The sequence below is a fragment of the Pelodiscus sinensis genome, chromosome 3 (genome assembly GCF_049634645.1).
Source record: "Pelodiscus sinensis isolate JC-2024 chromosome 3, ASM4963464v1, whole genome shotgun sequence".
NCBI lineage: Eukaryota > Metazoa > Chordata > Testudines > Trionychidae > Pelodiscus > Pelodiscus sinensis.
Window position 1 is genome coordinate 135,513,797 of NC_134713.1, and position 26,985 is coordinate 135,540,781.

Consider the following 26,985-nt stretch of genomic DNA (forward strand, 5'->3'; position numbering starts at 1 on the left):
TCCCATTTTTCACATCTGTAGATATTTTTGTCAAAGAAGTGGCCTTCTTAACATTTTAAACTTTGACTCTCATTTTGCAAGAAGGGCCACATGTACGAATGAAATGTGGCAGTGAAAAGAAAATATTTCATATCAAGAGGAAAATACATTTCTCCAGATTAAGCCAGAGCAAAACAAGCCTGAACAAAAGACTCATAAAATGCTGAAAGCTGAGTTTGCTTCCTCGAGCACTGCTGCTTCAGGGTAGTAGGGTGTTTTTCTCCAGCTAGGCTAAGATTAATTGCTGAAGTGTGTGTGGGGGGGAAGTGTTGTTCTTTGATTATAATGGCACTCCGCATTTTCCCTGCTGCAGTCTGAAAAACAGGAAGTTCAAGAAAAGGGGAACTTTTGTGATTCTAGTGATGAGCTGTTATCAACTTCCTTTGTTCCCAGTTTGGAATGAATATTGAATGAATTGCTTTCCCCTCCTCTTTGTTAGCTGCATTAATACACAATTAAATTCTCTTTTTCTCACCAGGAGCATTATTTATCAGCACACGGTATTAAAAATGAGCATAGAAAATTAAATGCATTGCATTATATATTTGGCCTGAATACTTTTGTATGTCTCTCCCATTCATAAGGTGAAATTCATCCCAGTGCAGAGGTACTGCTCAAGACTTATAGGACACTTAAGTCCAACTTAAGTGCTCAAAATAGAATTTAAGTTATGCACAGGTTGAACATCTAAAATCTGGGGTTCTGTGGTCTGGCAATATCCATGGTCCAGCAGGACCATGAATACTGTTGGACCAGAGAGCCCCAGCTGGCCAGCTTCAGAAGCACAGCCCTGGCTGGGCTGGCAGCAAGGAGTGCAGCCTCAGCCAGGGCCGGAGGTAGCAGGGCCAGCAGGCAGGACTGTAGTCTCGGCTGGAGCTGGCATGGTGAGAAGTACAGCCTCAGTCAGGGCTGGTGTGGTGCAGGACCACAGTCTCTGCCAGGGCTCGCAGTGGGAGCACAGTCCTGTTTGGGACTGGAGACAGCTGGCGCTGTGGGGTGCAGCCCCGGCTGAGGCTGGAGGCAGTGGGGCCAGCCCCTGTCCACGGCTTGCGCTGTGGGGGGATGCAGCCCTGGCCAGACATACCCAGTGGAGGGCTGGAGGCAGCACCCCACCCAGCAGCAGAGCCTACAGACGGGTAGGGAGCCTTGAACTCCCCTCGTCCAGCATACTCCATTGTTCAGGACGACTCAATTCCCGAGGGTGCTGGACAAGGGAGGTCCGACCTGTATAAGCTTCATAATGGTGAACTTTATTCTTACAGGTGAATTGTGCATCTCCTTCCACCCAAGAGTGATGAGCAACTAATATAAAATGGAAGAGGTATGATGCTTCTATTGGAGACTGGGGGGAGAGGGGGGGTGTTGGCCGGATTTCAGAAGGTAATACAGGTCTGTGAATTCCCTGTACCTGTGAAAAACACTGATCTATAGCTATTCCTTGAACAGGAGGAGCCAGTGGATGGGGACCCGAGTGGGGGTGGGGGGTGGGGGGTGGGGTTGTGAGGGGGTGGAGCAAATCCACTAGCCATTGCCCCTTGGTAGATCAATGAATTTAAGGATTGTGAGCTGTCTGTCTGCAGAGCATCCACAGCCAAAAGGATGACACAGATTGCTTCCATCTATCACTGAAAGAAACTCCAGGGCCCAACCCTGTTATTCAGGTTGGTGTTGGAGAAAAGATGGGGACCTGATACTGTAAAGTACCCTCAATATTAAGTGTCCTCGTTCTCACTGACTTCAGTGGAAGTTAAGAGTGCTCTGCTCCCTCTAAAAATAATCAGTAAGAATCAAAGTAGTCAACAAATTTAATGGAAAAACGCCCCTTTACCAGGAACTGACCCTTAAAGGGTAATGATTATTTTTTTACGAACCAGTGGCATATTCCTTCAGTGTCTGGATTTTTAATTGTCTGTCTTTTCCGCTGCATTGTGTTATCAAGCCATAACTGAAAGTGAGACTAAAAATAACACAAATATGTTCCCACTTTTGTACCATGAAAACTAAGCTAATTTCCAAGTCACAGCTTCCTCAGTGAAACCTCTTTGATGTACAGTTTACCTAGGGTGGGGCTGAAATAGCACTGCCTTTTCGAACGTGCACAGCCCCTAAAAGTCTGCCAGAGATGGAGGTTTTGAGTCTTACGCTAGTTCCTCTTTTAGTCTCTGTCCGGATACTTGCCCTAATTTTTCTATTTCCACACCACAGCTATTCAACTTTTAACGTTATGCTTCACTAGGATCATTTGTCAGTGTTAAGGACACACTTTCAAAGACATTTTGTCCAAATGATCACAGCTAGCATTGAAAGCCCCGGCCTTTGCGACTAGAAGGATGAACACTTCAGTAATCAGACATGAGCTATTCATCCCCATTTCTCTGTTATCCATTCTTGTTTCTGTTGTCTACGAGGAGGGTTTTTTTAATGAGAAGATAGACTCCATTTAGTAAGTGCATCAGCATAACTTCATTTGCCATGTGGTTGCAATAAAAGCAGCGCAATCGCCAAAAACAATTTTCCTTTTATGAACACATTAAAAGTTAACCTGCAGCCTTTTCCATTTCACTAAGGGCCCGGCAAGTACAGTATATAACTCTGCGCCTTGAGCTTTTAGATGGAACTAATTTAATATTTAATAGTTGCTTTTCATGGTACAGTTACAACTCATCATGGCTCAGTGAGCTCTTTAGACTAGCTAATCATTTGATTTGATCCTTTATCATGGAAACTAGATGACTGTTTCTTTTAAAGCTCTTTTCAACAGTGGAGGAGAATAGTTGTAATGCTTGGATGAAGAGAGGAGTCATATTTAGTCAGGGCCAGATGTATGAAGAGGATGCCAGTGTAAAGCCTGGTGGAATCCGTGTTCTGACCCCTGTAAAACACACAATGTCCAATTTGTCTCAAAAAACTGAAATTAAACAAATTAAGGTATTTTGATTAAATAAGGAATAATTCTGAGACATGAACACTTGTGTGCCTCTCTCTGCTCCCCCCATTGGCAGCTGACCATCAGCCCCTTGTTTCTTAAGGGTATTCACAAAGTATTTACACATCCCTTCCATTATTTGGCTTCACTAAAAGCCTGTGGTTTAAAAAAAGTCTCTTTCCTGCATTATGAGTCTGTGTTTACAAACTGCATAATACCCATTAAATGGCCCTTGTGCCCAGGCATTCAAGGTTAATCTCATCAAGGGAAAACAAAAAGACAACTCAATATTCAAGTGTACATAATACATGACTAATAATAGCACTTGCCATATGGGATTTTTGTTTTGTTTTAACAGAGTGCTTGTTGTGACAGCCAATGGGCCGATAGCCTTAGAGACTGCACTCCTCTGTATTTACAGAGCTAATACAGCTTTGGCAGTGGGTTCCTGGGCAAGCTTTCTTCATGCTGCCAACAACGGATGTGCTTCAAAGGAAAGGGCCATCTTTAGAGGTAGGGAGAAAATGTATTCCCATGCCCTAATGTTTGGAGTATTTCCCCCTGCAATTGCTAATACTGTTTAAAGATTTCTGCTTCTGCTGAAATGCGTGAGATGTTTGAAGAGATTTTTTTTCTGCTCATGACACATTTCACACTTTCCTTAAATGTATACATTCAGCAAACTTGCTAAAAAACATACTTACATTCCTCATTCCACGAGGAGTAACGGTAGTTCGAACTAGGAAACCTAGTTCGAACTACCTAGTTCGTGCCGCGTGTAGCCACGCGGCACGGGGTTCGAACGAGCGGGGATTTAAAAATGGCGGCGCCCCGCTTATGCAAATGAAGCCCGGGAAATTCAAATCCCGGGCTTCATTTGCAATTGCGGTATGCCTACATTACCCCGCTAGTTCGAACTAGCGGGGTAGTGTAGACATACCCTTAGTCTGTACCTGCAGAAATAATGAGGAGTCCTTAAAAACAAACAGATTTATTGGGCATAAGCTTTCGTGGGTAAAAACAACTTTGTTAGATGCATAGAATAGAAATTACAGAGGCAGGGATATATAGATATATAGATATACCAGCACATCAAAATAAGTGAATTACTTATCAAGTGTAGGACCAGTATTAACAAGGCCAGTTCAGTCAAGGTGGATGTGGCTCACTCCTAGCAGTTGATGGACAGGTGTACATACCCAAGACAGTGAGGTGAGGGCATGTTTACACTAGAAAAGTATTTTGAAATAATGTCTTTCAAAATAATAACTCCTGAAATAGCTATTTCGAAATAGGGAGGCCACACTACAGGGAAGCCTTGAAATTAGCCTGAGGCAGGCTCCGTGAATGTGGATGCACCATCTCGACTTAGAGCCCCAGGAAGCACTGGGGAGTAATTACAGTAGACTTCCGATAATCCGGCACTTTTGGGACCTAGGTGGTGCCGGATTATCGGATATGCCGGATTATCAGGAGGTACCGCATACTCCAAACCCAATCCCCCCTCCCTCCCACCAACCTTATGTTCGGATCCCGGAGCCACCAGTACAGCCGCGTGTCTCCTTCCAGGCACTGGGACACGTGCGCTGAGTGGCTGGCTTTTCAATGAGCTGGCTGAGTCGCCGTGCGTAACCCAATCCCCCCTTACCTCCCCGTCCCTTCCCCAGAGCCAGACACCTCCCCTCCCTGCTGTAACCCATGTGAGAGCGGCTGACCTGAGCAGTTCTGGGTTCCGTCTCAGTTCTGTCAGGAGCATTTGACATTTTGATGCCGGACTATTGGGACTGCCGGACAATTGGGTGCCCGACTATTGGAGTTTTACTGTACTGTGAATTACTCCGGGGAGTAGTAATTTCAAAATAGCAGCACCGCAACATCCACACTACCCCAATTTTGAAATAACTATTTCAAAATTGGTGCTATTCTCCAAGGAAAGCAGGAGTTATTTCGAAATAACCAGTGCATTATTTTGAAATAACAGGCTTCATAGTATGGACGCTCTGGGTATGTCTACACTACAGCGCTAATTCGAACTAACTTAGTTCGAATTAGTTAATTCGAACTAAGCTAATTCGAACTAATGGATCTAGACTAAAAAATTAGTTCGAATTAGAGTTTTGCTAATTCGAACTAGCATGTCCACACAGAGTGCACCCTGAACCGGGCTTAAGGATGGCTGGAAGCAGTGCCGGCAGGGCATCAGAGGAGGACTTAGAGCGTGGAGATGCTGCCTCAGGCTAGCCCAGGGCTGCGCTTAAAGGGACCCGACCCCCACCCCGGACAGACAGTTCTCAGGGGTGCCCCGCTTACAAAGCAGTCCTGGCTTAGAGTGCCCGGACTACCCACACTGGGCACATCACAGCACTCGGCCATCAGCCCGGCTGCACTTGCCGCAGGCTGCCATCTGGGGAGAGGGGGCAATTGGGGGGCTGCAGGAGAGCTTCCACCCCCAGAAGCCCGCAGAGCCAGCCCAGTCCTCCCCATCGGGGGCTCGTGCCCCATCCCTCCCTCACCTCCTTCCACTTACCCTTCCCTAGCCCCTCTTCTTGATGTACAAAATAAAGATAACGTGTGGACAAAACTAGAAATTCTCTGCGTATGTCTACACTACAAAGTTAGTTCGAAGTAACGGAGTGCTTAGTTCGAACTAGGTAAACCTCATTTTACGAGGATTAAGCCTAGTTCAAACTAGCTAGTTCGAATTAAGGGGTGTGTAGACCCTTAATTCGAACTAGTGGGAGGCTTCCCAGGTTTCCCTGGTGGCCACTCTGGCCAACACCAGGGAAACTCTATTGCCCCCCTCCCGGCCCCGGAGCCCTTAAAGGGCTACGGGCTGGCTCCACCGTTTGTGCCAATTGCAAGGCTGCCAGCACCCGTGCCAGCAGACCCTGCACCTGCCACACCATGAGCCAGCCACCCGATGACACCCAGCCCTCCACTGCTCCCCAGGACCAGCCTTGCGGCTCCCAGGAGCCTGCCCGGGGGCGCAAAAGGTGGGCACCCGCTTGGTCAAGTGCGGAGATCGTGGACCTCATCGAGGTTTGGGGGGAAGCCTCCAATGTCCACGATCTCCACACTAGCCACAGGGGCCACCAGCGCAGCCGGGAGCAGGTCCGGTGCAAAATTAAGGACCTGCGGCAGTCCTACTCCTGGGCCTGCCAGCCAGGGGCCGACCCGGAGGCCTGCCCCCACTTCCACACTCTGGACCGCCTCCTGGGGGCTCATGCCGTCCCTGCCCCCCGGGACGTGATAGACCCCGGGGCAGAGGGCCCACTCCTGGAGACGGAGGAGGAGGAGGAGGGCTCTGACAGCCAGGAGCCTGCCTCCAGTCTGCCCAGGACCCGGGACCCCTGAGGCACCCCACAGAGCCGCTCGCCTGTGTCGTCCGAGGCCGGGGAGGCGTCCACATGTGAATACCATCGTGCGCCCCTTATGTGTACGGGGGGCTGGGGCGAGAGGGAGCCCCGGGACCGTGCGCCTGGGCCTTGCCCACCACGGAGCAGCAGCTGGGGATCCTGCAGAGTCCCTGGCCTTGCAGAGGGGAGCTGGGTTTCACACACCTGGGCCCCTGGGGTAATTGACCGCTGGTCTTGTTGCACCACAGCTGCAGCACCTGGGCCTGCAGGGCGCACCACACCGCCTGCAGCAGCTGCCCATGCCTGGGCAAGCAGGAGAGCCAGGAACGAGGAGGAGTACCAAAGGCGGCACCTCCGGTTCATGGACCACCAGCTCCGCACCCAGGACCACTGGGTCCAGGAGGACCTGAGGCTGCGCCGGAGGAGTCTGGAGGCCCTGGAGGCCACCTCCAGAGCCTGCTCGACCGCTTCCCATTTCCTCCTCCCCCTGCTCCTCCTGCTCCCCCTTCTCCCCCTGCTCCTCCTGCTCCCCCTGCTGCCCCTCCTGCTCCCACTCCTGCTTCCTCCACACCCTCTGTCCCTCCTGCCCCCCCCCCCCACAGCCATTTCCCACCGACGCCCCCGGACCCGCAGTGTGGAGAGACGGGAGAGGCAGCCGGACTCCCACCACTGAGCTTTCCTTTCCCTTCCTCCCTTCCCTCCCCTTCCAGCTCCCTCGTCCCAGGTTTCCCCCTCCCCTCTCCCACCCTCCCCCCTCCCTCACCCCACCCCACTTATGTTAAATAAACATATGTTTTTGTTTGAAAAACAGGTGTCTTTATTTTACATTAGGTAGGGAGGGGAAAGGGGAAGGGGGGTAGGGTGGAAGAAGGCCCCCGTGGGGCATGCAGGGAGAGTTCAGTCCTCCTCCTCCACCAGGAAGCTCTCCCGCAGGGCTTCCCGGATCTGGACGGCCCCCCGCTGGGCTTCCCAGATGGCGGCGGTGCAGGGCTGACCGTAGTGTCCAGCCATGCGGTCAGCCTCAGCCATCCAGGCTGGCAGGAAAGCCTCCCCCTTCCGCTCACACAAATTGTGGAGCACACAACATGCCGCCACCACGGGAGGGATGTTGTGCTCGGCCAGGTCCAGACGGGTGAGGAGGCATCGAAAGCGGGCTTTCAGTCGCCCGAAGGCCCCCTCCACCACGATGCGGGCCCTGGTCAGCCTGGCATTGAAGGCCTGGTGGGAGGGATTGAGGTGCCCCGTGTAGAGCTTCATGAGCCACTGCTGGAGTGGTAGGCGGCATCCCCCACCAGGCACAAGGGCATGTCCACGTTCCCGACCCTGATGTGGCGGTCGGGGAAGAAGGTCCCGGCCTGCGGCCGCTGGCACACGGAGGAGTTGCGGTACACCCGGGCGTCGTGTGCTTTGCCGGACCAGCCCACATTTATGTCCGTGAACTGGCCCCGATGGTCACACACAGCCTGCAGGATCACGGAGAAGTACCCCTTGTGGTTGACGTACCGGGATGCCTGGTGTTCCGGGGCATGGATGGGGATGTGCGTCCCGTCGATGGCCCCCCCCCCCGCAGTTGGGGAAGCTGAGGGCACCGAAGCCCCGGATGACGGCATCCGGGTCGGCGAGGCGGACCACCCTGCGGAGCAGCACCCGGTTGATGGCCTTGACCACCTGCGGAGAGAGACACAGCAAAGCGCCAATCAGTGGGGCGCCCGGGTAGCTGGGAGCGTTCGTGCCCTGGCAGTGCCCTGCGCCCCACTCCCGGAAGCAACCCCCCTGGCGGCGTGTAGTACGGCCGGGACAGACTGACCCCTCTGGTGCGGGGAGCTTTCGTCTCCTCCCGCCCCCCCTTTGTCCCTGGGGCGGCCCATCCCCTCCTCGCAGCTCCCCTCCCCCCCGGCTCGGTGGCCGACGAGTGCCATACCTGCATGAGCACCGCTCTGATGGTGGATCTCCCCACGCCGAACTGGTTCCCGACGGATCGGTAGCTGTCTAGCGTGGAGAGCTTCCAGAGGGCGATGGCCACCCGCTTCTGGAGGGGGATGGTGGGCCTCATGTGAGTGTCCCTTCTGCGCAGGGCAGTGGCGAGCCACTCGCAGAGCTCCAGGAAGGTGTCCCTCCTCATCCTGAAGTTCTGGGTCCACTGTCGGTCCTCCCAGCACTCCAGGAAGATGCGGTCCCACCAGTCGCTGCTGGTGTCCAGACGCCAGACGCAGCGGGGCACGCCGGTGCCGGGGCACCGCTGCGGCTCCTCCACGGCCCCCAGGGCGGCCAGGCGGAGAGGCAGGGGGCTGACGTGCACCAGGTGGTGCCAGGCAGCCTCAAGCCATTGGTGGCAGGCTTGCAGCAGCAAGTCCAGAAAGTGCACCAGAAGGTGCAGGGCGAGCTGTGGCTCCATGTTGCCACCTGCGGCAGCCCCCCCGAAGGGAAGCACTGACACAGACGGGCACAGAGACCAACGCTTTGCTGTCCCTCGGCAAGGTTGGCAAGGAAGCAGGAAAAGCTGAGAACTGGCTGTACAGGGGGGTCCCTTTAAGCTCGAGCCTCAGATAGCCTCAGACAGCAGCCACACAAAGCAACTACTGACCTGATGCCCTGCCAGAACCTGTTTCAGCTGCCCTTAAATGCCCCCCTGCGTCCAATCAGTGTGGACGCACTAGTTCGAATTAGCAAAATGCTAATTCGAACTAGTTTTTAGTTCTAGACGCGTTAGTTCGAATTAGCTTAGTTCGAATTAGCGCTGTAGTGTAGACGTACCCTCTTTATTTAACAAAACTTGGGGAAACTGGGAAAAGGAGGTGGGAGAGGGGAAGAGAGAGGGTGGGAGGGGGAGGGGGAAAACTGGGAGGAGGGAGCTGAAAGGGGGAAGCAAGGGAAAGGAGGGGGTGGGGAAACTGAAGGATCAGGGGTGGGGGTCTCGCCGGGCCAACCGCCGCCCAGCACGGCAAGGGAGGGGGCCTCGGCATCCCCGGAGGGATGGGGTGGAGGGTACAGAGGTTGAGGTTAGAACTAACTTTGTAGTGTAGACATACCCAGGGAGAGTAGGTTTAAGACCATCATCAGGAGCAGGACTTGCTGAAGACACTGGGGTGGCTTTGCTTCCCTCAGAGAGAGGTACCAGTTTAAAAAAAAAAGGTAACAAATAGGCAAAATGAGGAATTTTAGAAAATTTGGAATCTTTTCCTTTCTTGTTCATACAGGTCTTGCTTGAGGCAACTTTCCTAAAACAGAAATAGAGTCAGTGAAAAATGTATTGGCTGGGTGAAGAATTTAAACAATTTTCTTTGCACTAGCAACATGAATCACAGTTCTCACACACAGTGTACGCTGTACAAAACAGCATCCGGTATCTTCAGACAGAATGTGTGCAGCCATTATTTGATTATATAGTTGCAAGCTTGAATCGTTTAGCCCTGTGAGAAATCAAATTCAGTGGCGGGTTTCTCATAAGTGATGTTATTCATATGCACAAATGGGGCCTAAATTAGTAAACAGGAAACCACAGAAAGTGAGGGGCAGTAGTTGTACCCTACATGACAAACTAGAAAATTTACCAGCATTGACTGGGTCCTTAACTTGAATTAATTTTGTTTGTTCTTCATTTAAATTATTGCCTGGGGTGGGGCTAGGGAGGAGGGGGTTCAGTATGCAGGCTGCCAGAGGGAGAGTAGAAAACCCCAGTCCTTTCTCACCGCAGCAGCTTGGGGCCAGGTGAGAAACACGTGCCATGGCTGCTGCGGCTGGCACAGTTGAAGAAAGGGTACATGTCCCCCAGCTGGGGGCAGACACACACAGACAGACACAGAAACAGACACATTCTCTGAAGTACATAGTAGATAGCAGTTCCTTTCTCCATCCCCATCCCCTGCTGGTCCAATGTGGTTTTACCTGTCCCAGGCCCCATCTCTGGCTGCATGCCAGACCTCTCCCTTTCTATTTTATGAGAAACAATCAAATCCCATTGTCCTGGTGCAACCAAATCCTGACCTTGCTTTAAGTTATAATAAGAGGAAGCTACATACCAAATTTGGTGGTCCTAGCTCTTACACTTCAGGAGGAATTATTGAACAAGTGGACTCACAGAGGGTATGTCTACACTACCCTCCTAGTTCGAACTAGGAGGGTAATGTAGGCATACCGCACTTGGAAATGAAGCCCGGGATTTGAATTTCCCAGGCTTCATTTGCATAAGCGGGGAGCCGCCATTTTTAAAACGAGGAGTTACGGTCAGGAGGAGTAACGGTAGTTCAAACTAGGAAGCCTAGTTCGAACTACCTAGTTAGTGCCCTGTGTAGCCGTGCTGCACGGGGTTCGAACCAGCGGGGTTTTAAAAATGGCGGCTCCCTGCTTATGCAAATGAAGCCCGGGAAATTCAAATCCCGGGCTTCATTTCCAAGTGCGGTATGCCTACATTACCCTCCTAGTTCGAACTAGGAGGGTAGTGTAGACATACCTAGACAGATGAACAGATTAGACAGATGCACATGTCTAAAATATATAGTAATCATTATATAGCATCCATGTAGTCTGCTCACTTCACTATGAAACTCCTATGAGTGTTGGATCTGTCAGAGCTAATGGTCAGATTCCTCCTCTTAGTCCTGTGCAACCATGTTGATTTTCATACCTCTAATGTCAATGTTTCGAGAAATTATTGCCTTGCGAAAAAAAAATTCAATGAAAGAAGAAACATTCTGAAGAGGCATTCATAGCTGGTTGCTGTTTTTGTTTTTGACCACTATTATATAAACTGTCTTGCTCCAATATGTGTGCAGATGGGGAAATGAAGACATTATTTCTAGGGGCCTTATTTTCAAAATAAGTATAACTGGTCATTTCATTTGCAAAGACAATTAACTGCTCAAACAAACGGAATATTTGAAAACACACGCTGGGCAATCATAAATATAACCTTTTATCTATGTATGCAAATGTAACTGGTAACTGGAAGCAAATGATTGTCCATACAAGTCCATGTGCATTTTTTGAAAAACAGGCCTGACATGACTTACCACATTTATCATAGTGAGACTATGTCTACACTATGGGTTTTTTCCGGGATACCGCATCCAGGGAATGCATCTGCTCTTCTGCTTTTTTTTTGCAGAAGAGCAGACACACTCTTTTAGAAGCCCTGTCTTCCTCCTTCCATGAGGAAGAAGGGCTGTTCTGAAAGAGGAAGCTTTTCCAAAATTTGGCCCAGTGTAGACAGGCCACATTTTGGAAAAGCCTCTTCTGACAAAAAGTGCAATCTGAGTATCTTTTTCCTATAGATCAGTGTAATCTAGACTTAGCCTGAGCTAATGACTGAGCCAGGGTTAAAATTTAAGAGTTTGTGGCTTCCAGCACTACATTCAGACGAAGGGGGTAAAATAGATCAAAAGAGAAAAGGAAGATCATAGATTTTAGTAGTGATCAGGAGGGGCTTTGAAATGAAGAAGTGATGGATGACAAAATGTAACGAAAAAAATACACAATAGGGCAGAGAAAAGTTTTATCTGAAAAGAACTCTTGTTCCTAAGGAGGTCCTTCACCTGCCACACAAATGCATATGTGCAGTGTATGGAATGAGCTGAAGGTGTATCTCTGATGCTCCCCACTTTTATCCATGTTTTAGACTTGCTCACCATGGAAAATCCAGACTGATGTTTAAAAGAGCAAATAAAAAGAGAAAGTGCTAGTGCTCCTTCCCTTGGTAAATTCTGAAACACTTTCCTACATTTTAGATAAGAGTTTTGAAGAAATATTTTATATAAAAAAGATTTATAACTTTCTTTAGCATTTAATTGAAACTAGCTAAAGGCGGGTTACAGTCTATTAACTAGAACTGGTCAGAGCATTTTTGATTATATTAAGTTTTATTGACCCTGAAATATGCTGGTGATTTCAGTGAAGGATGGCAAGCAAAAGAGGCTGGGGCACTGACTTTGGAGGTGAGGAATGTTCTTGCTCTATGGGTGCGTCTAGACTGGCAAGATTTTGTGCAAAAGCAATCGCTTTTGCGGAAAAACTTGCCAGCTATCTACACTGGCCACTTGAATTTGCGCAAGAGCACTGATGTAAGAATTCAGTGCTTCTTGAGCAAATACTTTGATGCTCCCGCTCAGGGATAAGCCCTCTTGCGCAAGAATACTTGCGCAAGAGTGCCAGTGTAGACAGGCACCTTAATTTTTTGCGCAAGAAAGCTCCGATGGCCATTTTAGCCAAAGCACTTTTTGCGCAAAAGCATCCGTGCCAATCTAGACGCTCTTTTGCGGAAATACTTTTAATGGAGAAACTTTTCCATTAAAAGTATTTCTGCAAAATCATGCCAGTCTAGATGCAGCCCATGTGAATAACCATGATCTGGGATTTAAAAAAACAAAACACTGCTTTTAATAAGGCAGAGTAGAGCATTGAATTTGCATCTCAGTCACTAACTCACCTGAAGCCATCATTCAAGCCTTATGGATAAGGGGGAAGCAGTGGAGATGATATATCTAGACATTAGTAAGGCATTTGACATGGTCTCGCATGACCTTCTTATTAATAAACTAGGGAAATACAACTTAGATGGGGCTATAATAATGTGGGTGCATAACTGGCTGGTTAACTGTTCTCAGAGACTCGTTATTAATGGTTCACAATCATGCTAGAAGGGCATAAAAAGTGGGGTTCCACAAGGGATCTGTTTTGCGACCACTTCTGTTCCATATCTTCATCGATGATTTAGATGATGGCATAGAGAATACATTCATTAAGTTTGCAAATGATACCAAGATGAGAGGGGTTGCAAGTGCTTTGAAGGATAGGGTCATAATTCAGAATGATCTGGACAAACTAGAGAAATGGTCTGAGGTAAAAAGGAGAAAGTTTAATACGGACAAATGCAGAGTGCTCCACTTAGGAAGGAACAATCAGTTTCACACATACAGAATGGGTAGTGACTATCTGAGAAGGAGTACTGCAGAAAGGAATCTAGGGGTCATAGTGGACAGTGTGAGAGTCCACAGTGTGACACTGTTGCAAAAAAAGCAAACATGATTCTGTGATGCATTAACAGCAGTGTTGTGAGCAAGACAAGAGAAGTAATTCCTCCGCTGTACTCTGCACTGATTTGGCCCTATTTGGAGTATTGTGTCCAGTTCTGGGCAGCACATTTCAAGAGAGATGTGGAGAAATTGGAGAAGATCCAGAGTAGAGACACCAAAATGATTAAAGGTCTAGAAAACATGGCCTATATGGGAAGACTGAAAAAACTTGGATTGTTTAGTTCAGAGAAGAGAAGAAGATTGAGAGGGGACATGATAGTGGTTTTCAAGTATCTAAAAGGGTGTTATCAGGAGGGTGAAAAATTGTTCTTCTTGACCTCAGAGGATAGGACAAGAAGCAATAGGCTTAAATTTCAGCAAGGGAAGTTTAGGTTGGACATTAGGAAAAACTTCCTAACCATTAGGGTGGTCAATCACACGGATAAATTCCTTAGGGAAGTTGTGGAATCTCCAACACTAGAGATATTTAAGAACAAGTTGGATAGACATCTAGCAGGGATGATCTACAGGTGGTTGGTCCTGCCAAAAGGACAGGGGACTGGACTTGATGATCTCTCAAGGTCCCTTCCAGTTCTACCATTCTATGATTTTATGACCAGGCATAACTTTTGGGATATGGACCTGGTGCTCCTCTTTATTTGTCTGCCTGGCTCTGATTGACTGCTCCCAAACCATCTAGCCACTGGAGGATCATGCCTCACTAGTTCCTCCAGCAGCAGATCCAAGGAAGTCTTTGTAGGCAGCCTCAGAGGCCCTTCATCTCTTCAAGGTCTGCCTTCTGGATGGTGTGCCAAAGCAGCAGTGTCTCCATCAGGGTGCTGAAAATACTTTCCATACCTTGACATATGCTCCCCCACCCCCGCAAACCTCTTTCATTCTAACATTGCTTCCTTACTGGGAAAAGAAAAAATGCATTCTGCTGAGTCACAATTTGGTGTCACACTAGGAAAGCATAGGGCCACACCAATATTTCTCTGTGATCAGAGGCGGCAAGTAGGTGGGATAAGGGGGCACACACCACCAAAATACATGGGTGGGAGAGGCAAGAGACCAGCCAGCAGCTGGTATGTCCAGTGTGGGGCCAGATTCTGTTGGCATCTGAGGAGACTATGCGGGGATCTGGTACCCACAACATGGTACATCCCCCTGCACTCACTGGCAGCAGGAGGGGAATCAGTGAGCTGGGGCCATGTTGCTCCACGTCCCCTGATACTACTGGTGAGTGGGATTTCTGGCACCAGAACCCTGGCTCCTCTAGTCCCCGAGGCCACATCGCTTGTGGGGCCGATAGTTCAGGGGTAGAGCAATGGTGGTGAAGAGGAGAGGAGAAGGTAGAAGAGGAGTTGGGAGGGGGTATAACAGAAGTGGAGAGAGGTGGGGCTTGGGACAGACAGGAATTTTCCTGGTCTGGAGGGGTGTGTTCTCCCTCATCAATTGAGTTTGTCTGTCATGTAGGGATTGGTGTCCTTCATTCTCTGCAACCATTTTAAGGACTTGTGGTTTGTTATTAGGCAGAATGGAGCTCCTAACAGATAATACCATAGTGCCACAACAGCCCACCTTATAAATAGGCATTCTTTCTCTATAGTGGAGGACTTGGTCTCTTGCTGTTGGCATTTACAGTTAAAATAAAGAACTGGGTGCTCCCTTTCTTATAAATTTTGGCACAATACAGCTTTGCAGCCATGATTTACTATGTCCAATTGCAGAATAAATAGCAACGAATAAAGTCTGGATCCCAGATCACAGGTTGTTGACATAAAACATCCTTTGTCTTTCATGCTTTCTCATCCACCTTACCCCCTTTGGTGCTGATGCCATCATGAAGTTTGTCAAATTTGTGGCTATAGTTGCAAAGTAGGGTATGAAGTGATGGCAATAGCTCAGCAAACCTAGGAACACCTACACTTTTTTCTTGGTCGTGGGGACTGGGTTTTCTTCATGGACACTGTCTTGTCAGAGAGAGGCTGGATTTGGCCATTCCCCATGAGATGTCTGAGATTTGTAGTTTCTTCCATACCTAATTTGAAATGTTTTCTGTTTCCTATGGACTCTGTCTCCTCTAGTGACTGTACTCTGAATGCCACAAGGACTAAGTGTGACTGTTAGTCTGAGCAGAAGATAACCACGTTATTGGGATACACCTCTGCAAACTGGTAATGACAGTGAAGTATGCAACCCATTACACACTGGAAGGTGGCCAGAGCCCCATACAAATGAAAGGATATAATAGTGAATTGAAAAAAACCCAGGTCAATGGTGAACAGTTTTTTCCAATCAAGTCTTAAGTGACAATTGTCAATAAGTGGTAGTTACCAATATACCTGTGTCAAGTTTACCTGGGGGACATGGCTTAGGCATTGAACTGTGAGACATTTTGCTTTCAGAAAATCATCTGATAGTGTTGTCTGGCTTAAGTAATGGTACCACTATGGGTCTGGCTTGGCATGAGTAATTGGACATGGGTGAGGCCTGATTCCTCGGAAGGCAGGGAGATAAAGGGTATTAGGGAGGTAAAGAGATAAGTAAGCTGGAAATAGAATGTCTGTACTAGCTAAGATAGGAAACTACTTACAATGGACAAGATAAGCCCGGAATGTAAGATGAGGTAAAGAGTATGTCACGCACGGACAGAACATGCTGTACAAGGACAGTTTCCTACAAAACAACCCAGTCCCCAAAGAGATGGTGAAATGTACAGTAATGCAATGTAAATATGTAAATGTACATAAAGGCAGAGGTTTTCTATTTAACTTAGAATGTGTGGTATGTTCTACACCAGGGGTGAGCAATAAGCAGCCCATGGGCCAGACACAGTAATGCTGGCAGGCTGCCAGACCCTTCATTCATCTATGAATCCATGGGCACAGCCATGTGCAACTCCCATTGGCTGCAGTTCGCTGTTCCTAGCCAATGAAAGCTGCAGAAAGTGGTGTCCCAGTCTGTGATACTTTGCACAGCTCCCATTGGCCAGGAATAGTGGATGTTGTTCAACATCTTTATTAATGACCTTCACGGACTATATTTAATGAAGACACATTTGCAGGCAAAGTTTACAAAATTAAAAAATTGTGAGACCCTCCTCTTCCCCAATAACTTTAGCACTGCCAAAAAATGGACGAGCTTTACTCCTATTGTAGAATATCATTGCTGGTGTAAGGAAGCCTGATGCTTGCTCTCCTCTGCTTCCACTTCATATTCTTTGGTCCCAAGAAGAGGAAGGAAAAGGAATGGGTGTTTTCCCGTAAGGCAAGGGAACGGCTGTGGTATCTCTCACTTTTCCTTATGTTAACTCCAGCTCAGCCACCTTGCTCCTGCCACCTTGCTAACACCAGATGCTGCCAGCCATAGAGAACCATTTTTCAATAAAAAAAGACATGTAGCAGTACTGAGGACTTATTTCAACAGCTTACTTGCCATTTGAAATAAGGCTACTCACCATTTCTCATACAGCTTGACACAAGGTTGCCTGGAAGAAAAAAGGACCCACACTCAATTAGTTCTGTTGAAAACAGGCTGCATATTATGGGTAGCTAGAAAACATGTGGAAAATTGGACTCAATTCTATACCATTTTGCCATTTGTGAGTCCCAGTCATTTTAATTCTGAGTACTGCCGGAACCTCTTCTGCATGCTTCTCATACGCTGCCTTTGTTACATATGTTAAAGATGCTGGGTAGTGTCAGTGCCGGGGATACAGGCTGTAGTGGTTTGAGGTGGAGTCCCAAGTCAGGAATCGAGCCAAGCATCAGGACCAGGTTACACAGGAGATCTTCAATGATGTGAAACTCAGAAAAGGAAACCAGGGTTAAGAGCTACCACAACCATAGGCAAATACTCTGAGCAGCTGCTGACCTGCTACTGAGCTGAAGGGTTGGACTGCTGAGTTGACACTTCCATTCAACAAGGCAGTGTGGCCTCCATATTATAGGCCAGCTGCACTTGTTAGGATGCACAAAGACTAGCTCTGCTACAGCCCTTGATTCTTGTCAGTACCCTTTGCCAGTCAAGGACACCTCATAAGGGCCTTGGGTCCCAGTTTCTCAAGATGTTTGCAATCAAACTCTTGCAAAAGTTGGGGGCATGGATGTTTTCTACCAATTCCCAAAAGCACTTATCCATAAACTACCGACTTCCCTGTCAACCAGGTATTATATTACAATCTTCCACTAATTCTCCGAGAGTCAAGTATTCAGTGGACTAAGTACTCTTCCAACCTGTGAGCTGTCATGAGTTGCAATGGCAGGTTGGATCAGTTTGGGCTCGGATCAGAGGATAGGGCTTTAAAAAGAGAAGTGAAAGTCAGGGTAGATCTTCAAGGACTCTGGCAGCTAAAATCTGAAAGCTACTGGGTTCACCCACTCTGTAATCTTGAAGGGACCCAGGGTGTGATAGTTTTGTTTGGTGGATGAGTGGTTCAATTTAAATCTCTGGACACAGACACACACATTGATATCATTGATACTACCTACATGTTTTGTTAGTCTGTAGCTGGAAAAACTTAAAAAACAGTACCTTAGAGACTAACTCAGCTACCCCTCTGAACCTAGTGTAGTTAGTTACTCCTGATTTACACTGGTGTAAATAAAAAGTGACTCATGCCTCCTGTTATTATGTATCTCACTGCACTTTTATTTTCAGGAGGACATGGCCAAAATGACGTCAAGGTGAAACTTGGCATGCAAACCCCTTCAGCCAAAATATGTTTAGCTGCTTTTTACTTTATCAAAATGAAAAGAACAAAACCATTAGCCCACCAGCTTGATATGTTTTAAAGATCTGTTCCTTAACTTGGTCTTCTTTCAAATTAAATTATCCAGTCCATTAGTCCAGGGTTGGGACTTTAAAATATAATTCAATATACACAAACTACTTTTGATTGTGTACAGCATTTTTACACTTCTTACCTAAGCCAAATGGAAACAGATGAAGCAAATAGTGCAGAAAGAGCTATTCCTGCTGTTTAACTATGGACCTGGACTGGAGCCCGTCAAAATCAATGGAAGGACTCCCATCGACTACAGTGGGCTATGAATCAGACCTTAAATAAAATCAAGCGTACAGGAAATCTCACAGGGTTTGTTGTTATCTAAAGCACTTTGGACCAAGTCCCTTTCTGGACTACAGAGGCTTAGGTAAGCATCCTAATACCGTATGCTTATTAGATCTGGAACACTGAACCTCGTTGAGATCAGTTAATTAATGTGCATTAAGCACTTTGAGCTCCAACAACGTAATAGCTTACATCCAGTAGTGACAAAGTATTGATATTTGCCTATCATACATCCTTTTCATAAAGATTTAATGTGGAGGCTGATGTGATAGATTGTGGATGTATCCCATTTTTACAGTATAGTTTGTTTACTGTCAGAGTTCTACGCTGCACAGTGAGAATGCATATTAAGAATAATGCATGCTGGTAAGCATACTTCATAGGATGGATCCCTGTTGTAGAAGCTACTCAGTGCATGCTGTGAATGTGTATTAAGAATAATACCTGCCATTCAGCTGAGCTTTAATGGGTCCATTGACATGCTATCGGAACTGGTAGGAATTTTGGAGTCCAAAATATATGATTGACTATTTCCCCTCTTTTCCATATCGCCACTGAAAGGAGGCAAACAGCAAATATGAATCTCTTATAGCAGAGTGGAAGGGTGCTTTGTGCATCTTTGTTATTCAAATACTGGGGTCAATCTTGCAAGCCTCACCTTTCAGTGACTTCAGGGAAAGTCACAGAATTAGATCTCAAATAAGCAAACCCTCTGCAATCATTAGTATTCAGAAACAGTCATCATTTAGGGCTGGTTTCTGCTTTTTCCATATCTTTAACCATTTAAACAAATAAAATTGACATAATCTTCTCTCTGTTTGCTTCTGCTTCCCCTGGCAGAGGTCAGTACCTCCATTGGGAAGCCAGCCTCACAGCCCAAGAGACACTTAATATGATGCAGCATGTTCAGAATATAAATTAAGAGCAACTGCCTTCACTCTTTTTGAATTCCATGCTATAAACATGAACCCCCTGGTTTTCATCCCCCCTACTCCAATTACAAACACAGAGCTATGGAATCTAACTACAGGGCCTGGAAACTGATGCAGAATTTAGCTTCTACTGGAAATGATGGTAACTGTTATAGAAAGCTTCCATTCGATCCAACCACTTCTTGAAACAAAAGTTTCTTTGGCCATTGCTTCAGGAGTGGGTGGTTGAGGTGAAGGGAGAGAAGAGAAAGAAGATGGAAGGAAGGATTGAAGTGGATCACAGGGCCAGCAAAAAAATAAAATAAAAATCAAGCGGAGTTGCTGAGATTATGTGGTGGTAATTGTGTCAATAGATTTACCCTAATTCTGAGCTTAACTGTAAGAAGCATGTGAATGTTCATAAGATGTCACATTAACCCACAGTAGCAAATGTTGATGGAAAGAAGGATGAAAGGGAGACAGACTGAAAGCCTGCTGATATAACACAAGGACTGCATTAAGATCACATCAGGTAAACAAGCGAAGTGTAGAACCAGAAATCAGTGCACCAAAACTGGTGTGTCGGAAACTAGTCCTAACTGATGGACAAAACAATGAAAGGACACATTATTTTGCCCACTATTCCTTTGAGGGTTTTAAAAAAGAGAAACACATTGGGGAGGAAAATTTGGCACCTGGACAAAGCTTCTCTATCACCCTAATTACCTCCTTGGGCCCCAGATCTTTGTCCTAATTCTGAGAGAGAGTTGGGGCACAAGGAGGTAATTAGGACAGAGCTGGCCAGAGAGAGAGAGACCAGATGACATCCCTACCTCTATTGGCTCCAGCTGGACCTCAAACACCACTTGGGATGAAACATATTTAACAGCAACACTTCAGTCCAATCAACCAACTACTTCTTTTTTTCACAAAGGATAGTAATTACAATGTTTGGTACCCTCTAAGACAATGGCTCTGAACCTGTCCAGACTACTCTACCCCTTTGAGGAGTCTGATTTGTCCCGGGTTTAACCTATGTTTCACCTCACTTCAAAACTGCTTGCTTACAAAATCAGTCACAAACATTCAAAAGTGTCACAGTTTGCTGTTACTGAAAAATTGCTTACTTTCATGTTCTTACTATAAAAATATAAAATAAATCGATGGGAATGAAAATTTTGCATTTACATTTCAGTGTAGGGTACATTCAGCAGTATAAACAATTCATTGTCCATATGAAATTTTAGTCAGTATTGACTTCTCTTGTGCTTTTAATGTAGCCTGTTATAACACCAGGAAAATATCTAGATGAGTTGATGTACGCCCTGGAAGACCTTTGTGTCCCCCCCAAGGGTATGTGTACCCATGCTTGAGAACCAATGATCTAAGAGACTAGGGGGCTTTTTCTTCTAAAACTCATTTCAGCTACAAGGAAAGGGAACACGAGATGTTGTTAAAACAAAAACCTTACTTAATACTTTGTTTCAAATTCTTTTTTCCTTCTTTTTCTGCAGCTTTAAAAGACTGTTAAGGGTATGTTTGCCACGGTAGTAAACAGACTGATGTCTCTGTGTACCAAACACTGAAACTTGTTTAACACTGTTTAATATTGAACAGTGACTTGGTTTTGTTAACACATTTGGCTCATATATTCCATCTAACAGGATGCACTTTAACACTGTTTTACCAAATATGCTGCTCCCTGATTATGGTAAGTGCCCCCCTCACACACACACACACACACACACATACTTTTTTCAAACTACATTAAGCAATCTTTTTTTTTAAGGGAGTTGCTAGTATACTTGTATCTCTTAAAGAAAGTGGGCTGTTCAGAGAGAGATGGAGAACATTAGAAAGACCATACTGAGTCAGACCAAAGGTCCTTCTATCCCAGTAATCTGTCTTCTGACAGTGGCCAATGCCAGATGTCCCAGAGGGAGTGAATAGAACAAGTAATCATCAAGTGATCCCTCTCCTGTCATCCGTTTTCAGCCTCTGACAAACAGAGGCTGGAGACACCATTCCTACCCATCCTGGTTAATAAGTATTGATGCAACTAACCTCCATGAATTTACCTAATTCTTTCTTGATTCCTGGTAAAGTCCTGCTCTTCACAAACTCCTCTGGCAAGGAGCTCCACAGGTTGACTGTGCACTGTGTGAAGAAAAACTTATTGGTTTTAAACCTGCTACCTAATGATTTCATTTGGTGACCCCTAGCTGTTATGTTATAGAGGCACAGGTTGAAGCTCTCTTAACCGGGATTCTCTGGTCCGGCAACATCCATGATCCGGACCAGAAAATCCCAGTGGAGGATCCTTGTGGCACTGGCAGGGCAGTGGGCTGCCTGCAGGGAGCTAAGAGCAAGGCTTCCCAGAGCATGGCAGTGGGGCTGCCCAACAGGGCTGAGAGACTTAGTGTGTGGTAGCCCAGTGGGGCTGCGAGCCCAAGCACGCAGCTACCCAGGGAGCCCCAGTGGCATGCAGGGCTGACCAGTGAGTCCTGGCATACACAGCAGTCTGGAGACCCAGCACACTGTGTGCGAGGCTGCCTGGACCCCCAGCAAGAGGTGAGTAGCTGGCTGGGAGGGCAGTGGCCGGGCCACAGGTCCAAAAAGGACCTCCCCTTGTCTGCCAACATCCCTCATCCAGGACCAGTCAGGTCCCGAGGGTGCTGGACCAGGGAGGTCCAGTCTGTATTTCAGTTAATAAATGGATAAGATCTTCCATAATGAACAAATCAGTTGCCCAATCTACCTCCAGAAGAAACAAAATATTCAAGGAGAAGCTGCTTGGGGTCTGTTCCCTGAATATTTTATATAAAAATGTGTGATGGATAGGAGGAGTGCTGGCCAGCACCTGGTGACTTTAAAGGGTTAAACCTAGGTAGCTAACAAGAGTGTTGGCAGGGGGCCAGAAGAACCAATGGGACACAGTGCTGAAACATGAATTGCAAATAGATACCTTGCCTGCTCTCCTTGCGTAGACAATTCTAAGTTAAAGGCTGGAGGAAACAGATGGAGTAGTCAGAATGATCATGCCTATAAAAAAATTAGACACAGGAGTGAACTGGGCCTTGAAGTAGAGACCAGCATGGATCATGAGTAGAGGGGAAATGTATATTTAGTCATGAAGAGGTTATTTTTCTTTATTTTGCTGTTTGATGAAACTTCTCTGTGTAAAATCCATGTGTGCCCCCACCATTCACTATTTAAGCTGTGCTTAGAGATACGATTTTTTCTCTGTGTTTTAATCTGCTCTTTTCTTAGTTGCTCTGTAACTCCTAGCAACCAAGTATGCTTTATCAAGTAGACCATTTTGTTTTGTTAATAAAATCACCTTTTTACGGTGATTATTTGATTCTTTTGTCCCAGAAGGAAACAGGAGGTCTGTGTCTGTGTCTGTGTCTGTATGCCTAAGACTGAAAGGTTAGTTACCAGAGACTCCAGTTTGGTTTGTCTTTCTTCCCAAGTTCTCTTGTGGTAAAAGAGCTTGGAGATACCCCTTTTAAAGAAGTCCAAGTGTTTCCTTTCTGGGTTCAAGAAGAAAGGAGTCTTTCGTTTCACTTGGTGTTGGCAGCTACCTCTCAAAGTCAGTGAATCTGTGACTCTGGGGAGTTTTTGTAAGCAATGCCTATAGAGGCAAGGGATTTAAGGTGTCTTGTGGGCCCCCACCTTCTGCACTTGGAGTGCCAGAGTGGGGAACAGCCCTGACACATTGAAATCACAATTTCATGCCACAAACTGAGGATGCAATTGTTTTGCATTCTACCACCCCGCCCATCTCCTACTGACGTGATCCTAGCAAAAGATGTGTAATTCATGGGATATGGTCAGACCTTGCTGGGCCCTAGAGGAAGCTGACTCCAGGCCCTTGAAAGGGGCAGGGCCTTATGTGGAAGGGGCGTGGTCAGGGTAGCCTCCCCCAACCCTCCCTTCAGCATCACCAGAGCCACAGGATGTGTGCCGCTCCAGCAGCGAATTAAGGAACCCAGGTCTCCAGCTGCTACTGCTGCTGAGGTAATGACGGCAGTGGCCATGAGTCCCAGGGCAGCTGGCCCCTTTGCCTCCCCCATCTGTGGCCTTGTACATGCCTAGATGTGTCACTGTGATTCAGAATCTGCACTGATTCAAAGAAATAAAAGGGAACAAGGACTCCACTGCCTTTACACCCCATGTGGGCTATCCAGACCTCACATGGGGACAGGATCCTGATGTGGGTGGGTCAAAATGTTGGCCTCACTCTCTGGCCAGAATAATTGGGCCTTTGCACCAGAAACAGTGGATAGGCAGCACAGAGTGGAGGCTACGGCTGGCTGAGCCTCCCCAAACCTCATGCCAACAAGTAGGAGTTTTGCATTGCCGTACTCAGGAGCCACAGCCAATTTGGGCGCCTCCTGGAAGAAATCCCCACCACCACTTCACCAGGAGCAAGGCAGGGGTGCAGGCCCTCCAGGGAAGGAGTGGGCTTACAGATATCCTCCGTGGCCCTGACCGACCACTCAAACTTACACCCACCCACCCACCATGCTCTAAGTTTCCCCTTCCTTTCCTGCTGCTCTAGAGGGAAGCTTTATCTGCCACCCATCAGGTAGTAATTCTTGCTAGTATCACCCAGTCAGACATTCTAACCCTCCAGGAGAAAGAAGGAGGCATGAAAGGAACTGTGACTAGAGCTGGTTGGAATTTATTTCAACGTGTACAGCTTGCTAGAGTTCAATACTCATTTTACAGCTGGAGTTCAAAATTGAAAGGCAGATTCATTAACTTTCAAATCACTTGGCCATTCGGCTGCTGGAATTCTTTTCTGACACTGCACATTTTTCTTAGTAATATTTTGTATATTAGTATATTTTACTCATCCGATCGTGTATAGTAGATTGGGCTACACTATTTATCTTCTGAAGGACAGAACCAGTCTGACCCTTGAAAGTATTTCCTTAGTGTTATATAGCAGTGAATGCTCTGTACTTTAAAAAAATCTCTTGCCGTCATGTACCACAAATTATTTAGACATTCAATAATCTATTCCGCAAGCAAAGTCTTTTTCTATTACTTTTCTTCTGTGTGAGTTTGATCTAATACCCACAGGAGAATTATTATCCTCAGCCTGCAGAGTATTTGCAGATAAGGAACACATGGCTTTTGCTTCTACGGCTTTATCTTCCCCTTTTTCTTCCTTTTCTCTTAAGTACACGTTGTACAAAAGCAAACATTCCCAATAGTATATTTTACCACGTAGAACCCGAATGACAGAATCAAGCAACTTGGATATTTTCTAAATTTGACTCCCAAAATGTGAATATTTACGCTCACAATCTGTCCAACCGTTATTACTCAAGATAGTGCTTGCCTTGAAACTCTTTTGCCATGTATTTCCTGACATGCTTGTAGAAAAGTGGGCCCCCATGCTCCCCTTCATATCCACTTCCATGCTCTCCAGGCATCCTCTTCAGCCATCCTCTCAGATTCATTGAAGGCGCTGCAGCGATCCATGCTGCAATGAGTTGGAGAGGCAGATGAAAAGGCAGGGCAGAGGAGCTAGCTGGGTTGCTTTGGGATTTTTTCCTCATAAGAATCTGCAGAGGGAAGTAACCTAAGCTTTTAAGCCTGATGCTTTCTCATCCATGCTTTATAATCCACCTGACATTTGCTGTAGTTTCAGCAATGTATGAAGGAACTGGGGCTCTGATCCTGTTTCCAGTAAAATCAATGGGCATTCTAGTATTGATTTCTACAGAATAGTTTCACGCATTGGTCCCAGTCATGCACTCCTTGCTCATTCTACATTCCCACTGAAATCGGTGCACTTGAAATGTGCAAGGAATGCAAGAGCAGGATCATTATTTAGTTAATAAAAGTCTGATCTAATTCAGGGATCATCATTCATTTTTAGAAATTGCTATGGTCCAAATATATTTTGAAAACCTAAAGGGGACCACAAAGTTATTTGGTAAAATGGAGTGCAACATTAAAACCGTTGGCTTCCAATGATTCTGGGATTCATTCTGATCCGTTTGACACCCAGTGTAACTTCAGATTCTTTACAACCACTCTCGATTTACCCCTGCATTAGCAAGCTCAAAATTGGGCCCCTGGAAATTTACGTTGTATAAGAACATTTTTCCATAGAGATTCAGCACATTTCTTAGTTATTGAAAAAAATAAAAATCTACATTAAAAGAACAGCTTGATCATTCCCAGTTCATCTTCTTTCTGTGTTTGATTCTGAGAAGTAATAACGTCCAAAACACAGGATCAAGATTTCAGTGTATGATCAAGCAGCAGGTGAAGTTGTTCTGTCGGGGAATAGGTACTTATCCAAGCACAAATATCTGAAATAATAGAAAGAAAATATAGGAGATGATTGGCTGATAAAATTGCTCTATGTACTTTCTAAGATGTTTAGCTGGTGTGGAGTCACATAATTCCATTTATTTCAGTGGAGTTATACTGATTTACCCTAAAAAGTTGGTCTGTTTTTTAGTTTACTTTGGCATAGAAGTCTCCTTTTTAATTCAACATATAAAATAAAATAATTAGTTTTACTATGGTACATCTAAAGAGTAAATAATCAATGCTTCCAAATCCTGTTGGTTTATTAATATTAATTATCATTATTATTATTATTATGAGCCTCTCGCTATCTGGAGTTTTCTTAAAACCTCACCTCAAGGAGTCATGTGATGTAACATTTCCGAATCTGCCTATGTAAATTAGGAGCCTTTCAATAAGACTTAAGCTTTGAAAGGTAAAATTAGCAGACATGCCTTTGGGTCTATCTACTCCTAAAATATTACAGTGGTGCCACTCCGGTGCTTCAGTGGAAATGCCATATATAACAAAGGATGGGATTCTCTTGTGGGCATTGGAACCCTACTTCTCTGAGGGATAACAGCACAATAGCTAGTAACTAATGGAAGAGTTAATCTGTCAACCTACCCCTGTTTACACTGGACATTCGTTTGTTTTAGCTATCTCTCTCGGGGATGTGGATTTTTCCCCCCCACCTTGGAGAGATGTAAGCTGCTAGTGTACTCAAGGCCTAAGTGATTTTGGAACCTGAGTCTAATCGGAAGACTATGTACCTTATGCTCCCAAGTAATTAGGTAATTGACTGTGTGGAAGCAAGGCCACGTCTATGCTACAAAATTATGTCGACCTGAGTTACGTCAGCATACAGCTGCTGTTGTTGCATTGCTTGTGCATGTGCATACTTTTTGAGTCAGCGTTGCACAGCCTCATCGGAAAATCTTGTGTCAATGCAGAGAGCAGTGCATGGTGGGCTGGCACTGTGCAACTCACCACCATCCAGCACAGGGTGCTTTGGGAAGTTTTCACAATACCTGGTATGACCAAAATGAGTCATGCGGGATGACTGGAAACATGGGGTCACCTTCTCAGAATGCCCTGTCTTTCATCCCATAATGTCATCTGTGTCCCGTAATATTTTGTGCCTTTTTTCCAAAATCCCTACAAAGCAACATGCCCCTCCTCGTTATGTGCCATCTCTGAGAGACGCATGGCACCCACACAACTCTGTTCCAGTGTCCTGAGCATTGTAAGCACAAGGCACACGATCCTTCCATATTTGCAGAGCCGCAAGAGGAGCTGCAAGGAAAATGACCATTTCTTGGAGTCTAAATTGCAGTGGGACACAGAAAGAAACAAA